The 26,573-nt window shown below is 39.2% G+C and overlaps 1 long non-coding RNA gene across 2 annotated transcripts in view; it reads right to left on the minus strand.

Moving 5' to 3' along the window:
* Nucleotides 1-695: 695 nt before the first annotated feature.
* The window catches only part of LOC134157812 (uncharacterized), an 88,610-nt gene continuing 62,732 nt past the window's right edge, over nucleotides 696-26,573 (minus strand). For both annotated transcript variants that reach the window (XR_009962479.1, XR_009962477.1), the window contains 2 exons: nucleotides 1,226-1,296; nucleotides 696-879 (listed from right to left, as the gene is read on the minus strand). This is a non-coding gene — a long non-coding RNA (uncharacterized LOC134157812). The remainder of the gene's footprint in view (nucleotides 880-1,225; nucleotides 1,297-26,573) is intronic.

Raw genomic sequence — 26,573 nt, forward strand, 5'->3', positions numbered from 1 at the left:
GGTACAGCAGAAGACAAAAGGCAAGAGAGACAAAAATATACGGAGACAAAAGTATAATGAAGAAAGGACAACTTCAGCCTATCCAAATACTCCTTTACCAGCATGTTTATTAGATGGCTATTCTATTTTGTAAGACATTCATTCCCTCTCTTTTTCCCACTCTCTTCTTTGTTGCGACTGTTCTCATTGTTTGAGGATTGAGAAGAAATTCAGATGAAGGAGTTACATTTTCAATAATACATCAAACATAATCTCAACACATTCAAAAGTGATGGGACCCATAGTAAATTACATGTTGCAAAGCCTCATCAGCTGAAGCGATTACTCCATTTCTTCGAGCCATTTTAAAAGAGCCAAGAAACCGATGCTATTTACATCGTGTATATAAATAACATATATCTCATATTTATATAAAATGTGTGAGATGGGTGAACATTTCTGCAAGCATTCATTTGAATTTTAACTTGAATTCTTATTAGCAGTGATTGCACAATGGAGACAATGATTGTACCCAACCCCTTTTGAATTTTCTCCCCTTAGGATTTCAATGAGTCTCTGCTTTTTGTATGAGCTTCCTCAGAGGCAAGGGCTTGTGATGGCAAATGCAGTATTTACAGAGAATGTTGTTTCCAAAAGTCATTTCAGGAGTGCTGCTAAAGATGCAGCCACATAAAGACAAATTTATTGTATTACAAAGGCCAGGGGGGGCCGAGGAGAGAAGAAGACTGAGAAGGGTTTTTTTCTGCTATCTTGTTTGGAGGTTGCCTTGATTTCATTTAAAATGTGCATATGACCACTGTAAAAACATAAAACCTCCTTCAGTAGATTTCAGTAGTGTTATCAAAGACAAGAAGCATTTGGCAGTAAAGTGTTTCAATCCTGCAGAAGGAGAGATGTATAAGAGCATATTAGTACAACTGGAAAAGGTAAGTATTTTTGCAAGGAACTGCAGTTAATCATATATGTATATAACAGTGTGTTATATAGCACAGTGGGTTTGGTACATGACAGTGCTTCACATTGCTGGTGGGTAACATTTCCGAAGTCCCACGCAGGAGAAAACAATGAGCCACCCACACAAGGCATTGAAGCACCTTGCAGAAATGAAGTTTACTTTGCTAATGAAAGCTTTATAACCAATAAATCTCACCACCTGCCTGGTGTTATTTTACATGGTGTAGAGGACAATTCATCACAGGGTGACCTAATTCCCAGAATTCCTTACCAGAGGCCTTGAGGCCAGTAAAGTTGCACATCAGAGGGTGAATGTGAGTGTGGATTTCATTTGTGAGGACTCTGCAAGTGGAAGAGGAAAAAAAAGTAATAAAAAGCTATGCTCATTCATTCAGAGAGTGAAAATAACATACTCAGGCTCATGCCTGAGGAGTGTGGCTAGAATTCCAAATATTATTTTTAATTTTTTTTATTATTCAGTCTGTAGAATAAATAATAGCACTTGGAATGAAATAGTATGTATGAATAACAAGTGTATTTAAGAAAATTATACACCATCCTGAGAAATTCGAGTATCATAAAGAGGAGTTGAAATTGACCATGTTATTCACCATAGCTATCTAAAGTTCAGTTGTGCAATGCCATGTCATGCCAAGTTAGCATTGCCCACAAGAAATATCACACAATATCTCCCCCAGTTCCCAACCAGATCAGAAAAGCAGCACAAGTTGGCTACTTTTGCACAATTACATTTGCTTCCTGTTTTGGAAGCTCTTTTCAGACACGGTTTTTACTAAAATGTCACGTAAGATTATCTGGGACTCTCACGACTAAAACCCACAGTGGCTGAAGGTCATAAACTTTGTGAAAACTGAGGTGACTTCCCAGAAGACTTTGATGCATCCCTGCAAGCTGGCAGTCACGGGCATTTCCAAACCTACTACAAAATTGAAGACTCATACCCACTTGACACACAGAAGCCTTCTTACTCATGTTAAACTATTAGGAGTCTGAACTCTGAGTCCCGGAAAGTTAAAAGCCTATATTTCAACTGTCACTAATATTTTTGGTGTTGCAATTTGCATTTAATTGGGACTGATATTTCAGAGCTAGAGAGCACTGATGGCCTATGATGGACAGCCAAATAGTAGGCAAATAAATCAGTTTTTGAAAATACTGGCCTTAAAGAACTCCTCTGCAGAAAAAAATAGCATATAATAAAAATACAGTGAGGAAAAGCCTGCAGCTGAGCCCCAGGGCAACCTTTTAGCTAATATACATATGGCAAAACCAGATTTGTAGAATGGCTTTTTATAGTTTGTATGCACAATATAATGGAGATATCTCTGTACTTTAATTCATGTTTGCCCCTGTATGACGCTAGCTGAAATAGCAGTGAGTTTCTGGCATTGTAGATCTGAAGGGAAGGCTGCAATGTAGCAATAGCCCTGGAGCCACCAGTCATCCAGCTCTGGATTTTAAAGGATGTTTTGGGGGAGAACAGAAAAAAAATAACAATAAAAAAAGAAAATCACTAAACTAACTTTGCATATAAGCTGTTCCCCTTATGCATAAAAGCAGAAGAAACTTTATGCTGAGAAAGGAGAAGGAAACAAGACTGAAATGTACTCAACAGCCAGGCCAAACCAGTGGTGATTCCAAGTAAAAGATCAGGTTCTGAGGGCTCTTTGCCAATGAAAATTGGTAACAGTCACTGAGTCACTTTTGTAATGAGTCAGTGCCTAAGTCACTACTAGGCCACTTTTTGTGGAATGTCAGCTCAATTTATTATATAGAGATTAAATTTGATTTTCTACTACCTTGACAAACTATATACAGTCAGACTTGAGAAAACCTCCTTTCCAGTTAACATACATTTGTTCATATTTCTTATAGCTGCAGTTCACCGAAAGCTGAGGGTCATCATAATTGTTGGATTATTATTAATTACTATTACATTTGTAAGATAACGAATACAACATCCCGAAAACATACCTAAGAACTTCATTGGGCAAAAATACCGAAAATACATGCCCTAATGTTTAAAAAACAACTGAAAAAAAAACAACCCAAAGTTGGAGTTTACATTCAGGTCCTATAAAAGCAGTTCAAATACTTAGAATACCCCGACATTAGGAAAGATCTATGTGCTCAGCTAAAATGCAAAGCAGTCAATAGGTCATCAACTTATCTTCTAAAACACTATAAATAAGGCATAAATAAATTAAATGAACTTGCTTAATGGCCAGGGTAACAGCAGAAGCAAAATAGTGACTTTTTAAAATGCCATTTCCTAGGAAAGGAACACATCAGACATTCTCTACAAGTACGCAAGTCAGCAAGTATGCTGACTCTAGCATATTGTGCTGCGTGACATTTTCAACTTGTCAGTGGGCTATCAGCTTTTCTCCTCTCCCTCATCCAAATCTTTAACATTATGAAACTTAAAAAAGACTTTGAAAAGGTTCTGTTTGCACAAGCTTTCTTGTTAGATTTTTCCACTATGACAGTGCTTCTTTTTTGTGCCAACCTCTGCATATTTGTCACCCTCAATAAACGCTGAGCCTGCTGACTGAAATGAATTTGAAAGATCAATATCAGAAAGATAGTGTGGGTCCTACCAAATTCATGAAAAATAGAGAAACCCTTAAAATTCCCATAAGAGAAAGAAACTCCTCATACCTGCTCCCACTAAGGGAAATCTCCAAAGGGAGTTTATACTCCTCAGATGACAAAATCAAATTAAAAAAAAAAACCAAAACCACAGAAAACCAGATTTCACTCATTTTTACAGTTATGGAAACACTGTTAATTAAATGCCTGCATAATGAAAAAGATCTCTACAACATGGAAGTGTCATTTCTCAGGTCCACCCCTACATTAAAGATAGATGCAGCTTCAATCACAGTCTCTTACAGAAAAGTAACTTAGGTATCATGTGGCTCCATATAGTCCTGGCTCATCTGTAGTACATTCACAGTCCTTGCCTCTAGAAAATCAGGATCACATTTAGCATCGGATGAACCAGTACTTAGGAGTAAGCAGGGAGATCATCCACCAGAAAGCTCTAGCCAGATTAAGATTCGCTTTGTGAACTCAATAATGTCTGTAGCTGTACCTCCCTCTGTCCCATAGGGCCACAGAACTGCAAAACCATTGGTATTTCATAGGTATGTGGATAGCCTGGGCAAAATCTTAGGAAATCCCCAAATTAAAAACCACTTGCTTTGCCAGCTGAAAGTGAAAAAGAAACTTTCACAAAAAAAAACACAAGAATATTTCAGGAGTGCTTTCCGGCAGCAAAACAGCTGAACATAAATTCTTCTGTAATGAAGTCTGCAGAAGGAAACAGACATAACATCTACAGAGATGGATAAGATCCTGTATTTAAACTGAAGGTAAATGAATGCAATGAATGCATGAACAGGGGTTCATTCCTTTGTCCTTTTGTACCTTTCTTTTTTGATGTTGCTTTCTGGAGTAGCTTGCCAGCAGAGAATAGGGAAGTCCTCAGGAGTGAAATGAGGATATGCATCTGAACTTCACCAGGGTTGAAAGTGTGCAGGTTTCCTTGAAAAAGCTGAGTGGTGGCTTTATGGATGATTGTACCATGAAGCAAGGCACAGAGTTGTCCCTTTTGTACAAAACAAATCATAAAATGGTGTCCCACAGACACACTGACAAAAAGTGGCTTTTGCTCGAGAAGAGACTCCTAAGGACACTTTCAAAGGCAGTTAAAATAGTAACACTACTATCCTTCATGCAATAAAATTTAGAAATGCAATTGCTGAGTGTGTTTCACAGTATAGCAGTAGAACTGAATATTTTTACCATCTGAAGAGGTTGAAAGCATGCACTTATATTACAAGCAAAAAGTCTGTAATTCCAAAGACAACTGCTTAAGATAAGACTAGAGTACAACCATCTGGCTGCTTACATTGCTTCTTTTAACAGGCAGCATTTTAATGATACTTACTCCCTGCCTTGCTGTTCTCCTAATTTGACAGCGAGACTTAAATGATTATCGTGTTTGGGAGATCTGAGATAGTGTTTGGTGAAAGCACAAGTAGTAAAAGAAATAAGAGAAACAGAACATTAAACCATTCTTTTTGTGTATGTATCTGTAAGATTTTTCCTTATGTCACACATGAATGCTTATAAGCATAGATTCATCATCCTCTCTCCAATATTATAATTCTCGAAATACAGCCTTTGGTTTCACTAAAGTTCAAGTTCTAATTTGAAGTATTAACTGCTGCTTTATTCCCAGGACGGTCACAAGTCTTCTGTAATGCCTACTCCTAAGGGATTTGCTTTTTTCCCAATACTGTTGGAAGAACTGTACTTCTAAAATAAAAACGTGTGTTGAATACATTTTGAACAGCAACTGAAATACAGGAACATACACAGTACACAAATATTTCTCAAAGTAAATGAAAAAAATACATAAGTCAGGGAAAAAAAAAGGCTTTTATTTGCACAGAGAACTTTCTTTTTCACCTTCCATCTTTATCTTTCACTGTCTAGAAGGCTGGATTTTTCTGACGTACATGGACAGCAACTAAAGGAGGCGGATAAGTGCTAATGTCATGCTATAAACATCCTCTTTTGAGCAGAAAATAGAAGACCAGCAGTGGTATTTTCTATTTATTTTGCTTTATTTAGTAGTGTCTGAAGAATTACTGTTGTAAGCAATTCTACCTGACCTGAAAAAATTATTATATTCCCTAACGGCATTAATAACACCATTGCTTTATTTATAACATGGATTTTTTTATTTTTTTTTTTTTATAAACAGCACTTTTTCTCTTTGGAAGACATTAACAAAATAGTGATCTAATTCAAACACCTGAAATAAAAAGCAAGGTCATGTACAAGATATTGCAGTCCCTTAGTCTCCAAAGTCCTGGAGGTAAAGAGCGATTGTGTATTATGAGACAGACACGTCCCTCTTGTATGTGGTTCCTGTGAGAGCTCAAAGTACCCAATGCATTACAGTATGCTCACTTTCTCAACACATGTATTGTAGCTGTTTTCTGGATGTACAGAAGGGCTGATGGTGAGACATCTGGAAAAATATTTGGTTGTCAAAAACACCAGTGCTAAATAATGGAGCTTAGGTGCCCTTATAAAGTATGGGGTCTATGCCCTATCAAATATATGGAGCTTTTTATGAATACTAAGCATTGTCACCAATAGCGTACAATTTATATATAATTTTCAGCTAGATACTTTCCATGGTAAAGGCACTTTAATGGATTAGAAAAAATAAATATCATAAGAATATGGGAAGACTGTCTTAGGTGACAAGCGATATTCAGCCCAATTCCTAGAATTCACATTAGGAGCCTCTAAAACACATTTTCCTTCCTCAGCATTAAGAACACGCTGAATCAGTGTATCAAGAAGAATCAGCTCAACTGCCAGTGTAATTGCCACAGGGAATTGTCTCCATCATTGCAACACAATATATTTGCCTGGGCATATCACACTAACTAGCTATCTCACTACATTTAGCAGAAGAGACTGCCAAATTACTGTTTCATTCAGTGAAGATACAGATCTAAGCAGCCTATTAAGATCTTTGCTTTGACTTATCTCTGTGACAATTCAAAGTGACAATTCAAATCTGCTGTTGTATAACCATAAAATAATGGGATATTAATAATACAGTTTATGCATTTCATGCCAAGCTGAATTTTAAACATATTATTGAGATGCAATGAAATATTTAAAAATTTAAGTGGAATGATAAATGAGGAGGCTGGAGAAAAGTAACTAAAGCATACAAGTTTTAAACTGTCCTTTTCCTGCGTGCATTGTCAAACTCTGTTATGGGTAAATGCAATGGAACAGCCTTTTTCCCCTGTGCTCCCCTCACTCTCCCCACCCCAATATAAGAGTATCCAAGCTATGACAGATCATTTATACATTTTTTTTACTCTATGCATTTGAAATGCAGTGCCAAGCACTGTCTCCTTCCAAGCCTTGAAAGCAGATGCTGTAATGAAGGCAAGAGTATTAAAAAGATTAGTCAAAAATAGGGATGGCACAAGTTCTAAAATCCAAGTGCTCCAGAGCTTAGATCTTCATCAAGCTTCTTATACAGTTGAGAACTGAAAGGCAGTAAATTAATGAGTTTCCACAAAACAGTGAGGAGGCAAAAACATGAGAGAGAAATTAGGGGATGGAAACCATATTAAGATTACCTGTCCCTAGCAACATGCATGCAAGTGTGAATGCGACCAGCTTGCAAACACCACTCAAATCCAAGCCCTGATTAGAAGCTGAAGCCAGAAGAATTCATTGTGTTAGAGCATGCTCATTTTCATTTTTTCCCAAGTCTACTTAGCAATAAAGGAACAATTCCTATGATACCATTGGACAAATAGAGTCACATCTAAAAAATCCACATGCTGGGCTGCCAGTGGAGATTAAACCCAAGAGCATTTATGGGAAGAACAGTCAGTTTGATCAGATAGGACTAGTACTGTCAATAACTATCACCCTTCAAATTTATGTCCTCATGTGTCTCAAATTTACCTTCTTACTGATGAGACACTTGTGCTTCTGAGTGCAGTTCATTCTTTTTCCTTTGAAATGTGTTCAGACAACTGCATCCTCAAAACCAATCCTGTCAAAATTGAAACTTAATGGGAAACTAAGTTTAAGAAATTAGAATCTTCCACCTGTGAAGAAATACAAATCTTCATGCTCAGCAGTAGTCAGATTGTGAGCCTTGAGTCAGCTTAAGTTTTGGTCTTGGTTATGCACCATGTGGGCATACTTTTTATAAAAGAGAGCATCCAGTGCAGATACCCATGACTACTAGCTGACTTCTATTAAAGAAAAATATTTTTTTTCTTTAATAAAAGATTCAAAACGAATCTTTAAAATCTACGCAGATTAAATTGTGAAGTCCTTGTTATACAAAGTAAGCTTCTTTTTTAACACGGCAGTCATGCACTGTGACTACTACAAATGTCAGAGCATGAAAATTCTCTTTACAATGCCCAGATTTGAATACATAAAAATTTTCACCACTTTTACTGAATGAGAACCAATTTGAATAAATCACTGAAATTCACTCTCAAACCTGCTCTGTGCAAAGCATCCAGTCATAGCTATACAAATAGACTTTACATATTCTTGAATCTGCCCTTGTGAGTTTAACAGAGTTTATTTATTATATTATAAAACATTTAGATACAGTTATGTTTGCTAGGCGTTTTTTTTCCATTCTCTAAACTGACAAACTTTGAGGTCAAGGAACTTTCATGACTGATTTTGCAACAGTAAATTATTTCAAACCAAGTAGGGCTTTGGAAATGTATGGTTATGATTAAAAGTGGCAATTCCAACAAACAATATGAAAGACATAATGTGTTAATATCATCCTACAACCCTCTGCTATTTTATTCCATATACCCTTATAAAAACTTTTTATTATTATTAAAAATGTATTAAATGTATTACAGCTAGATGCAATTTTTATCACAAAGTGAAATTTTAAAACAAGGGTGGAAATCCCAATGCAATAGGAATGCATTATTCAGTGCATACATTTTAAAGACTTAGATTTGTTGCCTCTGCCCTCCACCTCCCAGCAGGCTTTCCATGCTTGTATGTCACAGTTATTTTTCATAGAAATCTGGACAGAGTACTGATAGCCTGTCAAGATTCTGACAATAGAGTAAAATCAAATGAAAGAATTATAGAAAAAGATCAGTCTAGACCTCCATATATTTTGAAGCTCCTACTTAACATCAGTACTGAAAATAGCTCCCATATGAAGCCTTTACATACAAATAAATTACTTTAAGCCACCTTATTTCTACCCACTGCACACTATGTAATAATATCCCTTTGCATGTACAACCTTTAGTGAAGTAAGCTTTGTAAAGGGTCTATCTTATACAATGTAGAAAAGCAAGCCAAGCTTTGAAGTTGTAATTGTGTCAGTTAACCAAAATTAAGAAGCAACTTAGAGGCAGAGGTGAGAACAGGATGCAGGTGTTTTGCTTTTAATGCTTTAGCTTATGATGTTCAGTAGAGGTTAAGTCCATGGCAGCTCATGCTGCTCCAAGGGTGCACAGATGAGTAGCCTCTACCTAACAGTCATCTCAAAATTTCCACTCAAAACACAAGTGAAACCCTCTTTAGCTGTGAGGAGTTCAGCAGCTCCCTGTTGACTTCAGTCTTTTAGGAGACCTCCTGGAGTAAGGGTGGCCTGGGATGCCAAGTGCTCAAGTGTATATATATATATATATATATATATCCTTTCTGCTCCCTATTCATGAGGTAGGATTTTGCCTGGGAACACTTTGCACAGCTGCTGCCTGTGCCACCCCACCATGGCACCTGGAAACCATTGTTTATGTCTTGTCAAGTCCCTCTTTTTATCCTCCCTTTCTGATCAGCCGTACCTTCCTTCAATAGAGATTTTCCATTGTCTCTAAGGAACTCTCTTTATTCCAAATTTTACTTCCAAGTATTCTTTTTTTCTGCCCTCATGTTCAGTGCTGATCCTTGTTTGAATCACTATTGGAAAGCAGAAGTGCAGTGTGTTGCAAAGACTCCTTTCACCTTCAATTTGGTCATTTTCACTTATGTGCTCAATTTACAGTTCAGGAACAGGAGGTTCATGTCTGCCATTCACCTTGAAGTTTGGTTAAAAAGGAACCTTGTGCATGATCCAGTCTTCAGAAGTACATCACTGAGGTTTACTTCATTGATATATAGGTGCATTTCCCCCAACAACACAAACATAAAGATTTAACACTGGAATAAAGCAGCCATGGATTTCCCAGGCTGGCGAATTCCATTCTTAGAGATACCTGATCTGGCAGGAATCCCCTGTCTTCCATTTCCTACCTGTTTTAATCTGTCTTTCATACCCCACAGCAATGCAATCTAGACGTCTTCTTGAAGACTTCTGTTTACCACCCTATATAACCTAGAAAATTATATTACTTCTAGCTATTATTGAGGAATTTCCTGGCAGTGAAACTCCTTGTTCTGTTGTCTACTTTGCAGCCACAAAAAAAAATATAGACAATTCCACCAATAAGCTACCTGCTATTACTGTAGAAACAAAGCTATGCAATAGAAAACTGAAATCCAAATAGGCTAAGGCAAGGAAGAAGTCAAAACCTATTACAGAGGTTCTCTAGAGGGAGTGGCATTGGCAGTCTGTAGCTATATAACATTTCTAGCTACCCAGCAAGAGGGAAAAAAGCATTATATTATTTTAAACAGATGCCTGAAAAACATTTTTCCTATTCCTTTTCTAGTGAAAACTAAGACACTGTGAAGTATCCAGAACTATCAAAATTAAAGCATCAGCAAATCCAGAAGTGGAAAATTAAGAAACAAAGCAGAAGTAGTTCTGCCAGATTTCCCTAAAAGTTTCCCTGTTTTTAAGAATACTCCTTTAAATGTGCTGACTAAATCTGAGAAAAACATTTTTGTCAAAAGCTGCTCTGTTCTTTTAGTTAAGAGCACAGACCTATAAACATTTACATTTCAGGAGCAAAAATACGATGCACTAAAACCTTCCTTAAAAAACAGAACAATGTGATGGCCCAGTGAAGGTTAATGGTATCTTGGGCTGAATTAGGAGCACTACTGTGAGGAGATTGAAGGAGGTGATCCTTCCCTCCCAGAAAACATTCGTAAGATAGCTGCAGTGCTGGGTGCAGCTCCAGGCTTCCCAGTTGCAGCTACAACCTTACCTCCTAGGAGTTTTATGTGGAAAATTAAAGTGAAATATTTAGGCACTGAAATGAAGAGCAAGAAGTGCAAAGGCTTATAAGAACAAGAAATATCAGCCCAGGAAATAAACTGATCAAAGGAGCTGCATTCGTTCACTTGTTAATAAAAAACCTCAGAAAAGATGCCTTTACAGATGCTCCCTGTCCTCCACATATAGCACCTTGCTTTGACCTACCGTGCAAAGCTGAACTTGTAAGTACACTCACTGCACAAACAGCACATCCATCTCTCAAGATGTGACTTGTACCACCTTGGCAGAAGGTTAGTGACTTGCCCAGGCTACAGAGGGCTCCACTTCAGACAAATAGCATCACTTCTCCATGCGACTTTACTCTGTTGTTTTGCATATTCACAAAGTAAGGATTTGAACGTGATGATGTGTGGCAGAACCTGGATGATCATGATGCCAGATTCACTCCAGGAAACCTGAGCCACAGGTCCAGACAAATCACACTCATATACTGTGCATTTCAAGATATATGGTTCTGCTATGGATTTCAGAGGAGAACATATAATCATCTCTGCCTGTCATTTGCCTTCCCAAACCTTGCTCTTTATAGCATGCTGGTGGGAAACAGGCATGCAAATGCTTTAGGAACAGGAATGTACATTTTGGTGCTGGGGAAGTTTTTGTTTTCTTGCTTATCATTTCTGGTTTTGCTACGCAGAACTTGGTTCCTCCTTCTTGGTGTGGGGGTTACGATTAGTCAGAGCTCAGGTGGGTCTATGATAGTGTGTTTCTATACACAGTCACTTTGTTTAGGAACAGCTGTCACAAGGGTGTTAAAGAGGCTCATGTTCTGTGTGCCACTTCAAAAAAAAGCAGCATTTAAGCCCATCTCAGGCACACATAAGATAGTTATCAGTCTGCCTCAGTGCCCATTTCTTGGTCAGCTGCGGCAGCAGAGCAGTGAGACTCCTGAAGCCATCCTGTCACAACCAATTGAATTGTCTTTGACATCACAGGGCTTTTATAATAAATATGTGTGTGTGTGTGCCTGGAGTGCCTAAAATTCAGTAGGCCCTTGGGAAAAATCACTTTGCATCCCTGCGAGAAAGCTAATGGGGAGACTGGAAAATCTTCAAGACGAACATTTAGAAAATAGTTGGAGCTCTGGAAGGATATGACAACCAAGCACATAACCAGGCTGGAGAAAAGTGACAGAGCCATCACTGCAATGTGCCAGTCAAACAGCAGGGAAGAACCCATCGGCCCAAACAAACTGAAACCAACAAGAAAACACACGCTAACTGCTGAAAACCTTGTACGCAGAGGAGGCATAGGAATTCCATTGGGAAGGCACTGCGCCAGACTTATTAAATAGTGAGACAGACAATAAGGCAAATAAAATATAACAGAATGCTTAAGAAACTGATAAACGCTCTCCAATGGAAAAGATATTAAATTAAACAAGAGAAACCAGACTTCTGGTGGGAAGAAGAGGGACAAGAAAAGCTCATCCCACTGCTAGCAAAAGACTGAAAATGCAATTTACAGCTGAGATGGAACAGCAAAAACAAGAGAATAATATGGCTGAAGATCTAGGGAAGCCTACACTCCAAGTTGTTCAGTCTGAACTGAAGAACAGGAAAAAAAAAGAAAACCCCCAGTATATTACTAAAAATTCATACAGGGTAAGATGAAATCACTAGCAGTCACTGGAAGAAACCGGAGGGTTGTACAGCAAATATTCCTGCAAATTCAAAGCAGGATTTCACAAAGTAGGCAATTCAGAAGGACCCAGAAAATAAATGTCGTTCAATTGATGAACTTTCTAATATATATTCACTTGCCGCCTTGACTGAGTTTGTTATTCAATTAACTGATTGCTTTTAGCGTATCCCAGGTTAGAGCCATGTGACCTTCCCCAAAATTCTACCTCAATCACCAGGATTCACCAACCTCCCAGACCACCAGCTCTGTGCCGACCTTTACCCCTCCTCATTGCTTTCTTTTTAACACATGGAGTTATTGAAGCCCAGAGAGTGTTAGTGTGATTATGTTATTAATATCAAAAATCTTCTACTTTTACTCCACATAAAAAAGGGTCAGGAAGTACAGACCAAGACAGCCTGCTTCCACGCTCAGAACAAGACAGTGAGGGATACAACAAAACCTGAACAGGAAGAAAGATAAAATTTCAGCTCTCTAATTTGAGCACCTACTCAATTAGGAAAGGGGCAGTGTATGTATAATACCAACCTGACAGAGCTATGATCTCTAGGTGCTACTGTAATGCCATTACAGAAAGACTCAGAAGGGGTAAGCCACTTCTGCATTAATCAGGCTGTAAATGCTGCCTGAATTCCATAAGAAACCTCTTCTGGATGCCTCCTAATCTGAGATCATTCCCAAAAAAAAGAGCTGGATAATTTAAACATTTCTTCAGGCAAAAGGGCTAAGCTGTGGAGAAGTATGTGAAAACTGAAAATGGAGAACACAAACTAAACACAAATATTTCAATCTTCTAAACAGTGTCTGAATTTGGGGCAAATTTTACAGGTTTTACTGGTGGAAGGAGCGTCTTGCCATGCTATGAATCAGGTTTTTATTCCCCCAGCAGATGGTGGGTAGATGCTTAGTTCTCTCTGCAGATGTTAAAATAACATGTCAAAGAACTTTGGACAAGTAGACAAAAGGGAGGGGAAACCCAGAGAGCTGTTGACTTCCTCACCTGAGAAAAAGATTTTAAATTGCCAAGATTGGAAATGACTATGGTGCAGCTTAGTCATTTCCTACAAAATACTCTCTTAAAACGGCCCAACTCCACCTGTGCCTAAATTAGGTTTTTCCTGAAAGGTCTAGTGAGGCCAGTAACCAAGAGCAACAGACATTACCTTGGCAAGGAGTTATTTATTTGCCTTAAGTCTTCTAAGAAAGAAGTTTTATTCTGTAGTAAGGAATATTCCCGCTAGAATGTGGAACACTTGTAAGTCTAGCTTTACTTTTAAAGACCATTCCTGCTGGGCCACTGAAATTGGTGGCAGCAATGTAACAGCTACTTTCTTGGTACCTGCTGCTTCTGCAAATGCATGCAAGAATTCAAGTTTTAGGATCTTGCTTAGAAGGCTGTGAGGCTGTTCTCTCAACAAGAAAACTACATAATAATACAATGCAGAAAGAGTTACTGAAAGGACAGCAGATTGTAAATACAGTAGGTTTTACGCAACACGACTTTAGGCTACTTGAATATGCTTGAATACTAAACTTGAGTTTAGATTTTTGTTCTGCAGACTCCTTATCAACTATAAAGATCATAAAGCTCTGATCTACAAAGAAAGCAAGGAGACATTTCTAGGGCATACCTGATCTATATAAGGTCTTCAGCTGCCTCAAAGCTACTGGAGGATCCCAGCAGAAGCAACATTAGGTGTCACTAAGTGGAAGAAGGCAGACAGGATTATTTCCCATCTATTTTCTGTTGATGTTTTGTCAATTCCAAGTATTTTGTCAATTCCAATCAGATCAGTTCCATGCTTGCTCTGACCCCAAGAAATGCTTATGAAGTATGCTCAACACAGCCCTTTCATTTTCCATATACTAAGGCTGTCATCCCCATTTCCTGGAAAGTCTTTTGGTGTCATATAGGACAAGTTACCCAAAACACCAAACTCTGTGTGACACACAGAACAGTGCTGTAGGTGATTCTGTTTCCACAAAGCAACCAAAAAACCCGCTTAACTGTGTAGTCCTGAAGATGCTTTGATAAAATGTGCTTACACACTCAGCATCATGACTTTTCACAGACCTATATAGTTAGCTCCTGTAGTCCAAACATGAGACATAAAGACATTATTTCTTCACTTTAGTCTCTGTAGGATCTATCTGTTTAAGACAACACACAGCATGCCCAATGTATAAAGACCACCTGCAGTCAAGCAGTAAACATAGCAGTTCAGGAAACTTTCATTAAAATCAGAATTACTTTAGTACTCTCTTTTTACTAGAGTCTTCGCCTGAGAATCAAAAGAGCCAAATCAAAAGTTCCTTTCTCAGCACAGCCTTAACATCACAAAGTCCTTGCTTTTGGCAGGGGGCAGGGAGATAATTTCTTCTGACTTTAAACATCTACCTGACCTTTTTAGTTAATGGTGCTAACAGGAACATCTAAAGCAGATCAGAAACTGTGTGGTAGAACTGACTGTTCCATTCCTTGAAAGTACATGGGGGTCTAGACAGCTAATTGACATTATGATCCCAGCTAGCCATTTATGTTTTAGCTATGTGAGTTCAGACATGATGCCCCCACAGCTTCATCATGCATCTCTGGCCCAGATTGTGATAGAAGATTTTTACATCTCCTTCAGAATGTTTTCTACCAGGTGAGGGTTGTGGCAGCACCTATGATCTTCTATGTGCTATAGCTAGTCTGATGAGGTCTGATGAGCATGTCATTTATACGACACAGCATGCCAGCCTAAATCACAGAGAATATTGTAGATTCTGTTAATGCCCTCCCCCAACTTTTCTCCTAATCTGCTATTGCAACACGTTAAAGGTGAAGGAGATTATACTACTACTAAAGTCACTCCGTAAAGCCCTTTGAGATCTTAAGATGAAAAACCTGATATAAGTGCAGAGAAGCAATGTCATTATGACCCTTTCAAGTATAAATTACAACCACTTCAGAAAAAGTTTCACATCATTTTATATATCTTTTTATCTGTTCCTGATTGTAAATCCTCCTCTTCAACTAAGGCTGCCTTCAGTTATAATACACTGACCTTTCTAAGGCGTCCTTTTAAGTCAGTGAGCCGAGTAAAAAGAAGGAAATGCCTTAAAAGGAAAGGTAAAAATGCAAAGGTAAGAAGAAAGCTGAGCAGTAGAAGACTATCACTTTCTGCCCTCTTAGTATTTGCATCCAAGACCATTTTTCATGCTGGGATTTTCCCCCCCCTCCACCTCTGTGTGTTGTCACTTGGTTGGCTTTTCTGCAAGTGTTTGGGAATTAGAGACAGGCTGCAACTTTGAACGTTTTGCTGAGTAAAAGGCAAACATAACTTTGCTAACCATGTGCTGGGGAGTGAGCTTGAGAGAAAGCAGCAGGGTCAGCAACAATCTTTCAGCAAAGAGCGCTCAAAGAGTGCTGATTTCTCAAGTCAGAAAATTAAGGCTAGCCAAGGTAAACAAAAATACTCTCATAAAATCATTCCACAAATTGATTTTCTGATTATGTTATCATACTATCTGCTATTATCAATCTCTTCCTACCTATAAGAACAGATCCTTCTATATTTCAGTGATTAAATGCCCAAGTGAGTCCAAGCCTAGATCACCTTTTTTTCAAATAAGAATTTTAATTAGATTTATAAGCACTTTTACACTCCCAAGTGAGAGAAGCAATGTGCTTTAGCAAGGAATTAAGTACCAGCATGCTAATTATAATGTGGGTTTAGGGTGTCTGTGTCAGGTTGGATTATTCTAGTCTACAGATTTTCATTATTTACACTGACCTCCTGACACACAGCAGTTCTAAAACAGGCAGGAACAGAAATGTAGTCCTGAGGTTGACGAAGAAGCTATTCCCTGAAAGATATTTCTGAGGTGGATGTCAAGTCTGGTATAGAAGAGGTATCAAATTTCCAGTTCTAAATAAGCTAGCTGTGTTAAATTAAATAAGATAATTGTGCTTAACATTAAGAAAGAAAGGAACGACAGCTTCCTTCTGCAAGTAATAGAGGAGGCGACACGGAGAGGTGCCATGCTTGACCTCGTGTTCACCAGCAGGGAAGGGCTGGTTGGAAAGGTGATGCTCCAGGGCAGCCTTGGTTGAAGCAATCAAGAGATGGTCGAATTTGAAATCCTCAGGACAGTGAGAAGGGCGTGCAGCAAGCTCACTGCCCTGGACTTCAAAAGAGCAGACTTTGGCCTCTTCAGGAACCTGCTTAGTAAGGTTCCATGGGATACAGCCCTAGAGGGCAGAAGGGCCCAAGACTGTTGGTTGATATTCAAGGACCACCTGCTACAAGCTCAGGAGTGTTGCATCCCAACCAGAAGGAAGTGCAGCAGGAGGGCCAGGAGACCTCCTTGGATGGATAAGGAGCTGCTGAGGAAAGTATAATTGAAAAAAAGAGGCTTATGATAAGTGGAAGCAAGGACAGGTGGCATGGGAAGAGTACAGGGATGTTGTCCAGGAAGCTAGGGGCCAGGTTAGGAAAGCTAAGGCCCAGTTAGAATTAAACTTAGCTAGGGATGTAAAGGATAACAGGAAGGGATTCTGTAGTTACATTGCTAACAAAAGACAGACTAGCAACAACGTGGGCCCTCTCTGGAAGCTATCAGGAGAACTGGCTACACAGGATTTGGAGAAGGCTGAGGTTCTGAACGAGTTCTTTGCCTCAGTCTTCACTGGCAAAGGCTCTGACCACACCACCCAAGACTTGGAAGACAGATGCAGGGACTGTGAGAATGAAGACCTTGTGCCCACTGTAGGAGAGGAGCTGGTTCGAGACCATCTTAAGAACCTGAACGTGCACAAGTCCATGGGACCTGAGGAAATCCATTCGCAGGTCCTGAAGGAGCTGGTGAATGAAGTTGCTAAGCCATTAACCATCATACTTGAGAAATCATGGCAGTCAGGTGAAGTTCCTGATGACTGGAGAAAGGGAAATATAACCTCATTTTCAAGAAGGGGAAAATGGATGACCCGGGGAATTACAGACCAGTCAGTCTGACCTCTGTGCCTGGCAAAATCTTGGAGCAGATTCTCCTGGAAGGCATGCTAAGGCACATGAAAAACAACAAGGTGCTTGGTGACAGCCAGCCTGGCTTCACTAAGGGGAAATCCTGCCTGACCAATTTGGTGGCCTTCTATGATGGGGCTACAGAACTGACGGACAGGGGTAGAGCAGTTGATGCCATCTACCTGGACTTGTGTAAAGCGTTCAACACTGTCCCACACAACATCCTTGTCTCTAAATTAGAGAGACATCAATTTGATGGATGGACCACTCGGTGGATAAAGAACTGGCTGGATGGCCACACACAAAGAATTGTGGTCAATGGCTCAATGTCCGGCTGGAGACCAGTAACGAGTGGTGTCCCTCAGGGATCGGTGTTGGGACCGGTCTTGTTCAACATCTTTGTCGCTGACATGGACAGTGGGATTGAGTGTGCCCTCAGCAAGTTTGCCGATGACACCAAGCTGTGTGGTTCGGTTGATACCCTGGAGGGAAGGAATGCCATCCAGAGGGACCTTGACACACTTGTGAGGTGGGCTCATGCCAACCTCATGAAGTTTAACCATGCCAAGTGCAAGGTCCTACACCTGGGTTGGGGCAATCCCAGGCACAGCTACAGGTTGGGCAGAGAAGAGATTCAAAGCAGCCCTGCGGAGAAGGACTTGGGGGTGTTGGTTGATGAGAAAATGAACATGAGCTTCAGTGTGCGCTTGCAGCCCAGAAAGCCAACCGTATCCTGGGCTGCAACAAAAGGAGCGTGACCAGCAGGTCGAAGGAGGTGATCCTGCCCCTCTACTCTGCTCTTGTGAGACCTCACCTGGAGTATTGTGTGCAGTTCTGGTGTCCGCAGCATAAAAAGGACATGGAACTGTTGGAACAAGTCCAAAGGAGGGCCAAGAGGATGATCAGGGGACTGAAGCACGTCTCATATGAAGATAGGCTGAGAAAGTTGGGGCTGTTCAGCCTGGAGAAGAGAAGGCTGCGTGGAGACCTCATAGCAGCCTTCCAGTATCTGAAGGAGGCCTATAGGGATGCTGGAGAGGGACTCTTCATTAGGGACTGTAGTGATAGGACAAGGGGTAACGGGTTAAAACTTAAACAGGGGAAGTTTAGATTGGATATAAGGAGGAAATTCTTTCCTGTAAAGGTGGTGGGGCACTGGAATGGGTTGACCAGGGAGGTTGTGAATGCTCCATCCCTGACTGTGCTCAAGGCCAGGTTGGACAGAGCCTTGGATGACATGGTTTAGTGTGAGGTGTCCCTGCCCATGGCAGGGGGGTTGGAACTTAATGATCTTAAGGTGCTTTCTAAGCCTAACCATTCTATGATTCTGTGATTCTGCGACGCTGACATACTGAATGGTTCCAAACTGCATACGGGTTTTGCTTCTGGTTTGGCCTTTAAATTCAGCTGATGCCAACTAATGAGCTCGTCCCAACCCAAACTGCCATCAGCTGGGCACCATCTTCAAGGCATGGTCCCACAAACAGACACATTCTTCAGAAAGTATCCAAAGTCATATGGCTGCCCAGTACCCAGGATATGCCAGTTTTAATCTTCCATATGTGCAAAGGCAAAGCACCAAAAAAAACACCAAAAACAAAACCAAACCCCCCCCAAACCCCACCAAACACAACATTCTCAGAGGTAGATGGGAATCTGAGCATCTGGGACTGCTGCTTATCTGTTAACTGATTTAATGGCAGGGGAAAGGAGTTCAGTGGACAGGGAATACATTTAATTAATGTATTAATACATTAATACAACAAGTGCATTCAGTACCACAACCATCTTCATCAGAGCTCATGACGAACAGCAACTCTACTAAACCAGATTTGTTTTTCTTTCCATTTCTCCACAGTGTATCCAGCTGCACTATCAAGTTAATGGATATAGGAGAAGAAAAAAATGTCTCAGAATTCTGATAAGTACAGTACATAAAAGTTAGAAGAAAGCATCCATTTCCAAGTGGAATGCTTAATGATTTAAATTTCATAGGATGTGAAATGGTCCTTCAAGAAAGAGCCACTCACCAGTGATTTGAGCTTACCAAGTTAGGATATCTTTCAGCAGTGAAATCAGACAGGATATTGATGTCTTGCACAGCCCAGAAGCCTTCATTATGTTAAAATTCATGTTTAATTGCCCTAATAGCTGTCATTAGGTTGAAGACTTCAAGTTACCTTTTCTTAGGGGTGTGCATATTATATTTGCTCACACTGATAAAATCTACAGTGCTTTCAGCTCTCAAGAGCTCATACCCTTGTTGTGTTGTGAAGTGGTGGTACTTCATGCCACAGATGCAAACACCAACTTTTTCTAAGGCTTTTAACTCTCCTCAGCACAAGTAACACAAACTGCAACTCTGATTTAAGAGTCCCCAGAGACAGAGCAGCTACAACATTTCAGCTCCAGGAACTTTCTTTTGAATGTGCTACATTCTTCATTTGGCATGGATTCTCAAGTGACAAATCAAGGAGGAGGGAAAGAGGCCAAGATAACAGAAAGAAAAAGCATTTACCAAAAAGGACTTCCAGAAACAGTCTCTTGTTTATAAATGTCCTCAGATACTGAAATTACTTACATATGAGTTTTCTGGAATAAAACATCTTCTGGGAGAAACAACCTTTCCAGAGCAGGAGTTCCAGAAGTGCAGCACATGGGCCTGTTTGCAGACCATGAGACATTGCTGTGTAGCCCATGCATAGAACTTCTTCACATAGCTGCTTCTGACAGACACAGAGCTCTAGCAACTAAAAGGTCTTTACATCTAGGTATACATCTAGCCAAAAAGTGATCCATGAGAGAGTCATCCCACAAGAGTCTGGGCTGTGCCCCAGCCATACACCGGATCCTGAACACTCCCCCAGCTATACCTAATACTCTGCTTGGCAGGAAGAAGCTGTTGCATTGACCTGTTCCAGGGGTGTCTGTGTCATCCAGAAAAGAGGGAAATTTCCACTTCTGCAAGGGCAGAAAAAGAAAAATAGACCTTACCTGATATGTGGATATTAAAGGGGATTGCGGAATTCTAATTTTTCCCTAAATGAACTTTTATGGTTTGCTTCTGCCTGATTAAACTTTTTAATTCCTGCCTTAAGTGGTATGTAGGACCTATAAAACTCTCAGTGGAGATCATATTTCTTTTCTGGTAAAAAACAAACAAACAAACAAACAAACAAAAAAAAAAAAAAAAAAAACAAAACAAAACCAAACCAAACCAAAACCCAAATTACTCACAGTGCAGCTGGACTCCACTATCAAGCACTGGCACATATACCCTTTAATGTGCTGACATTAGATCCTTGATCCTTTTGTGTCAATGCTTGTTACTTAAATGCCTCTATGCACTCGCTAGGTTTCCCAAAATACTGTTAACAAGCCTTGTTTGGGATATCTTCCCTGCCTTGCTAGCACTGAACGCTTTGACTGAAAACAAGATACAAAATCCATCTGCAAGGGAAAACTGTGTTGAATCACCACAAGATTTTCTGAGATATTATTGTCTGAAAAATCAGAAGCTTTTTCATTTTTGCAAACTGTATATATTGGGTAAAAATAGCTCATTTCAAATTTATTTTTCAAGTTCAATTGCATAAAATTGGCCCTTGAACAGGTGCACCAACAGCCACTGAGCTTACTCAATGCAAAGCAAACTCTTCAAGCATACAGTTGCTTAGGATTTTCTTGCCCTCCTAAATACTCAATTCATAAGTTCCCTAATTCATATCTATTAATAAAGATACAAATTATTCTTTCAGCTGTGCAACAGTAAGTTTATCCCAGGAGCAGAAACCTTTTGAACCTCCAACAGAGTTCCTGGGGCCTGCCAGAGAGAAGAGTTCAAGGAGATCACATGCACTGCCTGACTGAGGGTGATTCAAGCCAAATCTTTAACTCAGATCGCCCATACTTCCTATATTTTTATTGTGATACTACTTTTGTAAAGGAAAAAAGAAATCTGGAATGCATTCAGTGTTTATTGCATATTACATCACAAAAATTAACTGGAAGTAACACAATTGTACAGTCAACACAATCAAATATCTGGCTACATAAATAGGAGATGAAATCCTAACAAAAAATTAAATAAATACCTATGTTTAAACCAAATATCAACTGTGTGCCAGTTACTTTTCAATGTCATGGATTTTAATTACAAATTAGCAGGATATCTGGAGAAAACAAATCAGATTCTGGGTCATCAGAACTTTGCTAATATATAAAATAAAAGACAGGAAAATTATTATGCTTCCAGCTTTATAAATGTTACAAGCCTTCTCCTTCCTGAAATCTGTCTCCTGCTTTGTTTCAACATATATCCCAATGTATACCTGAGCATGCAGAGTCTGAACTCACTGCTGTCATGCTGTACCACCCTATTAGATTTGTACTGTATTAGATGTGACACCTTGTCTTTGCAAGTTAAAGATATCACTACATATCACTCCCGTAATTATACTGCTGTTTAATATCACTACAGAAAAAAATGAAAGCCATACCCTGCAGAATTATTTGTGACATTTTTCCATAATTATGCACATATATACACTACATGGAGAAACAATCTGTGTTACTACGGCCTGGAAACATGTGTTTTCTCAAGAATAAAAAGCATAAATGTGCTTTTGAGACATCTATTGGCTATCTGGCAAAACATTATCTTTTAACAGAAGTACCTACTGGTAAGAAGGACCTATATAAAGAAACAGTTTACAACTGCATATGTTCCTTTTACAGCATCATATAAAAGTTAAACCAGAAAGAATTTCCTTTTGTCCTATATCCTTTGCAGTAATAAAGCTATGCAAAATCCAACTTTGCCACTATTCTTTTAGCAATTGAATACATTAGATAAGCTGCAATATCTGTACAACAATTAATGATTGTTTCCTGTGCCTTATTGATAAAGACATAATTTATTTTTTTTGTTGTAAAAATTCTTTGTACATAAGGGAACACAAGTGACAAAAACATTTTCTCTTATAAAATAAGGAAAAATAGAACTTCCCAGGAAGAAAATCTGCAGGTGAAAGGTAGGAAAAAAATCATATAAAAAATACAAATATTTGAATTATATACCACTACTTGTGAAATACACTTTGGGCTCAAAGGAGTTCCCACTTCATTGGATGGGACTGTACCTTATTTTCCTACAACAGATCCTTCTGTACCCATGAAAATAAGTGCTACAATGCAACATTTAAAATAATCAGTGCCTTTTTGCTCTAATACAACACAGCTCTATGCACCTGAAGTCAACATAATGTCTAATAGCAGTTGCAATAGGAGAAAGACTAATCAGAGAGACAAATTATAGCAACTACGAATGTACAAAGCAGAACTGCATGCTACAAGCCATCTCCTTGAAAAGAGCAAAGCTATTTGCAAGGTCCTACCCTGCCCCACGCAGGCAAGCTGGCAGAGTGTAGCCGAGGGCTAGATGGTTGTCTCGCAATGAGATTTTTACATTCTTTAAAATCAATAGCAATTCAGCTGCAAGAGTACAAAGCAGTTATATTCTATCATCTTCCCTTATGATTATCATTTTTAAGAGCATCTAAAGCTTGTCAATTTTCTGTCTGACATCTGGCTAAAAGAATAATGAAGAGAGCTGCAGCAGGCAGAAAAAAAATGGGTCCCTCCAGCACTGCTCAGCCTCTGAAATGGAACACACAGAGGCTGCTACTGCCTAGAATATACCTTTGCTTGCACTGAACTGTATTACTTGGCCTGTTGGAAAAGGATAAATAAGGAAGCCATTTTAAAGGAATGTGAGGGATACTAGGAGCATCTTTTCACATTCTGGAATGAATATGGGGTTTTAAAATCATTTCCCAGTTACCAGTACATCATTATTTAGCAGTTATGACATAAATTGGAAGGGGTACCCCAAACAGCAGCACCCACCTCCACCGTGCAGACTACATTTAATATTAAGATTGGATACACAAATAACATACCTTTTATTTTGGGGATCTGAACTGCAAAAGTAAAAAAATACACAGAATGGCAAAATTTTCTTTTGACTGCCATCCAGTCTCACAATCACACTGCTTTGCGTTGCGTGGACACTAATGTACAGCACAAAAGAAATATGAGTTAAAAAACTTCACACCAAACAAAAAACAAATAGAGAAGAAATTATGAAAGCCTGCATTACCTACAGTATCTATGTTTTGTTTGTTTGTTTGATCAATTAAATTGCCTGCGGAACACCCAAAGGGTAACGCTACCACTGTAAGTGAATTCAGAGTACCAAGAATGTCTTGCAGGGAGGATGCTGAATGACAGCTGTGGGATTTTGCTGTGGTTTCAAGAGTGGCTCAATACACTGACTACTGATGTGACTATGCCCTGCATCATGATCCTGACTGGTATCAGCCTAAAGCCACTATCAGCCACCTGCTGGGTAGTTTATTTGAGATGAGTTGGCAATACCTACTCCATACATGAGAGACTGAGCAAGCATAGCAGAAACTCATATGATAATGATTTTTATTTGGCAGCTAATGTGGGTTTTATTCATCTAGCAAAAGTAAATTCTGCTAGAGCTGATGCCTGGAGCCGATTCTTCCACCACAGGATATGAGCAACTTCCTCAGTCGAAGTAGTGGTTATTCTCATGTGCTAGAAATATGATAATAAAGCCCCATGAGACTAAACTTTATATATGTAGATATTCACAGGGATTTGATTTTCCTGAGCAATTGACTGTCCCACCTTGCCTGCCTTCTTTCTTTTCTTCACATCTTTTTCAGCTTTGCCTTATTCTCTTTCTTCCCTCTGGTTTTTGGTTTAGCTCAGCCCCTCCTTACCCCATTCCTCTCACAGCCCCACCAGGTGTGATAAGAACCAAAGAACTCCCTCACCTCTTGCAGCACTGCTTTTCTCCCTTTCTTCATGGGCAATGTCTCCTCTTCAGACCTGCATCCACCTGTGGTGACTCATTCCTCAGATATGCAGAAATTTGTCTCACAAAGTCCAGCCTTTGGTTTATCCTCAGGACCCTCCATATTAAATACAGCCACCAATACCCCCATGCTTTGAACCCCAGCCTCGGCTAAGCATCATGGTTAAAAACCTAGAGGCCTTGTTAAATTTATTGCGATGTCCAGCAATAACAATAAGCATGAAAACTGAACTAATTTCTTCCTTTCAGCAAAGACATAGATGGGGCAAGGATTTCTTTACTCAAGGAGAGGGGTTTTACTGCCTGAGCCATGTAACATCTCTTTGTGAAGTTCACTCAGATTCACATTCTGACAAATCTGAAGGTCTTAAATTCAACAAAACTAAAAAAAAACCCAAATCCATTAAAACCTTGAAAAACTCCTCTTGCACAATAAAAACAAGGAATGTTATTGGACTGTGCTTCCTTTTACAACACCATTGATTTTGCAACAATTAAACATTAAAATTTTATAGACTTCTGATATTTGTAGTATATTTATTTAGAACCATCATTTACCATGAAAAGCATCATTACAAAATCTACCACTGCTTCCCTAATTAGAAGGTACTCTTTTAGATATCTTTCTTCCACTCAAAACCAGCAAACTTAGTACTTCTATTCTTCAGTCCCCTGACTCACTGTATAACTTTGTGATCAGTTTTCGACGGCAGGTGTTGCTCTGGACTGAGCTTCATCACTTCAATCAGGTTAACTTTTTCAGCCACAGAGAGCTAGTGATACTGCCAGCAGTAACAGGTAAAGAAGTAGAATTGAACAAAAAAAAATTCATTCAGCCATTTTTTGTGGTTGTGAATCATCTGCGAATCTAACTTCACATTCTTCATTACTAAAATTATTTCAGCAAATAGTAATTAACATGAAACTGACTTACACATTAAGAAAATGTCCTCTAAGTCAGATGAGTCTTTCATGAAGTCTATTCCGTTGTGAAATCGATGACAAAATTCTCATTAGCTTTGTGGCATTAAAATTCATTATTGTATACTTTGTCTATTTCCTGATTACCTTTAATTAACTTCCACTGAAACTTCCCTTACACGAGTCATACTTTATTGATCATATTCTATAGCTACTGTAAATAACCAAACATGGTTCAACTTGTAAATTTTAAAATCAGATAGGTATGAAATTTTAAATGTTTTCAGCAAATGCTGTAAAATGGAAGATTAATATTTGCATTCCTTGAAGCTTATTTTCTTATCTCCAGGGTACTCCCATTAACAAAATCTGAGCACTTGAATACTCACATGATGAATATGAAAGATCACTGTAATGGTGGGTAGTGGGATTCTGCTGGCCAGCCCATGAAGAGATTACACAGATATCCATCTAAAGCTGCTAAAGCTGTGCTCATTTGTTGCAGCAGGCAGTAATAACCACACAAGATAGATGAAAGGATTATATCTGGTCTTTAGGGAACGGGTAATGGAGATCTACAATAGAGGAGACCTGCAAGAAAATCTTTGAAACAGCCAAGCTCAGGAAAATGAATTAGGTCAAAAAACTCAAATAATATCCAGTCCTAGAGATGAAGGGAAAATTCTGGTTTCTCTAGGATGTGCTCCTGCTCTCCTAACAGTAATTGTTTAAAGATTAGGTATCAGATCTAATTCGAACATCTCTGTGAATCCAATGGAGTAAAAAAGGAGTCTGCAGAATATGATTTTGTTATAAAAAAGGGAATAAAACCAAACCAACAGTAAACCTCTCCCACAGCCAAAAAAAAACAAAAAAACTCAAACCAAATGAAAAACCCACACAACCTTCCCACAAAAAAAAACCCAAACAAACAAAAAAAAATGCTAAATAAAACCAACAACAACAAGCTGTAAGGGAGCAGCAAGAGCAAGTTTGCTCCCTAAAGGAAATTCAGCCAGGAGTAAGTGCCCATAGGGACAAGCAGGACAGGGTGTTGCCATCCACTACCCATCCACCAGCTTGAGTTGGGGAGCAGCACAGATCCTGAGATATGGGCCAGGTCCAACCTGGAGTCCTAGTCACAAGGCAATACCATGGTGATAAGACAGGTCCAAGTTTAATACAAGAAGCCAGCACACAGTGTGAGGTCTGCATCAAGATGATCCTTGACTAGGGAACTCATCACAGTGACTACATGAGAGACAAGCACTCCTCCAATGTAGCTCAGGGCAGGGGCTAAAGACTGTAATGGGAAGAAACCCCAGGTAAG

The sequence above is a fragment of the Pezoporus occidentalis genome, unplaced genomic scaffold (assembly GCF_034315485.1).
Source record: "Pezoporus occidentalis ecotype Australia unplaced genomic scaffold, CSIRO_AGI_Poc_V1 ctg120, whole genome shotgun sequence".
Taxonomy (NCBI): Eukaryota; Metazoa; Chordata; class Aves; order Psittaciformes; family Psittacidae; genus Pezoporus; species Pezoporus occidentalis.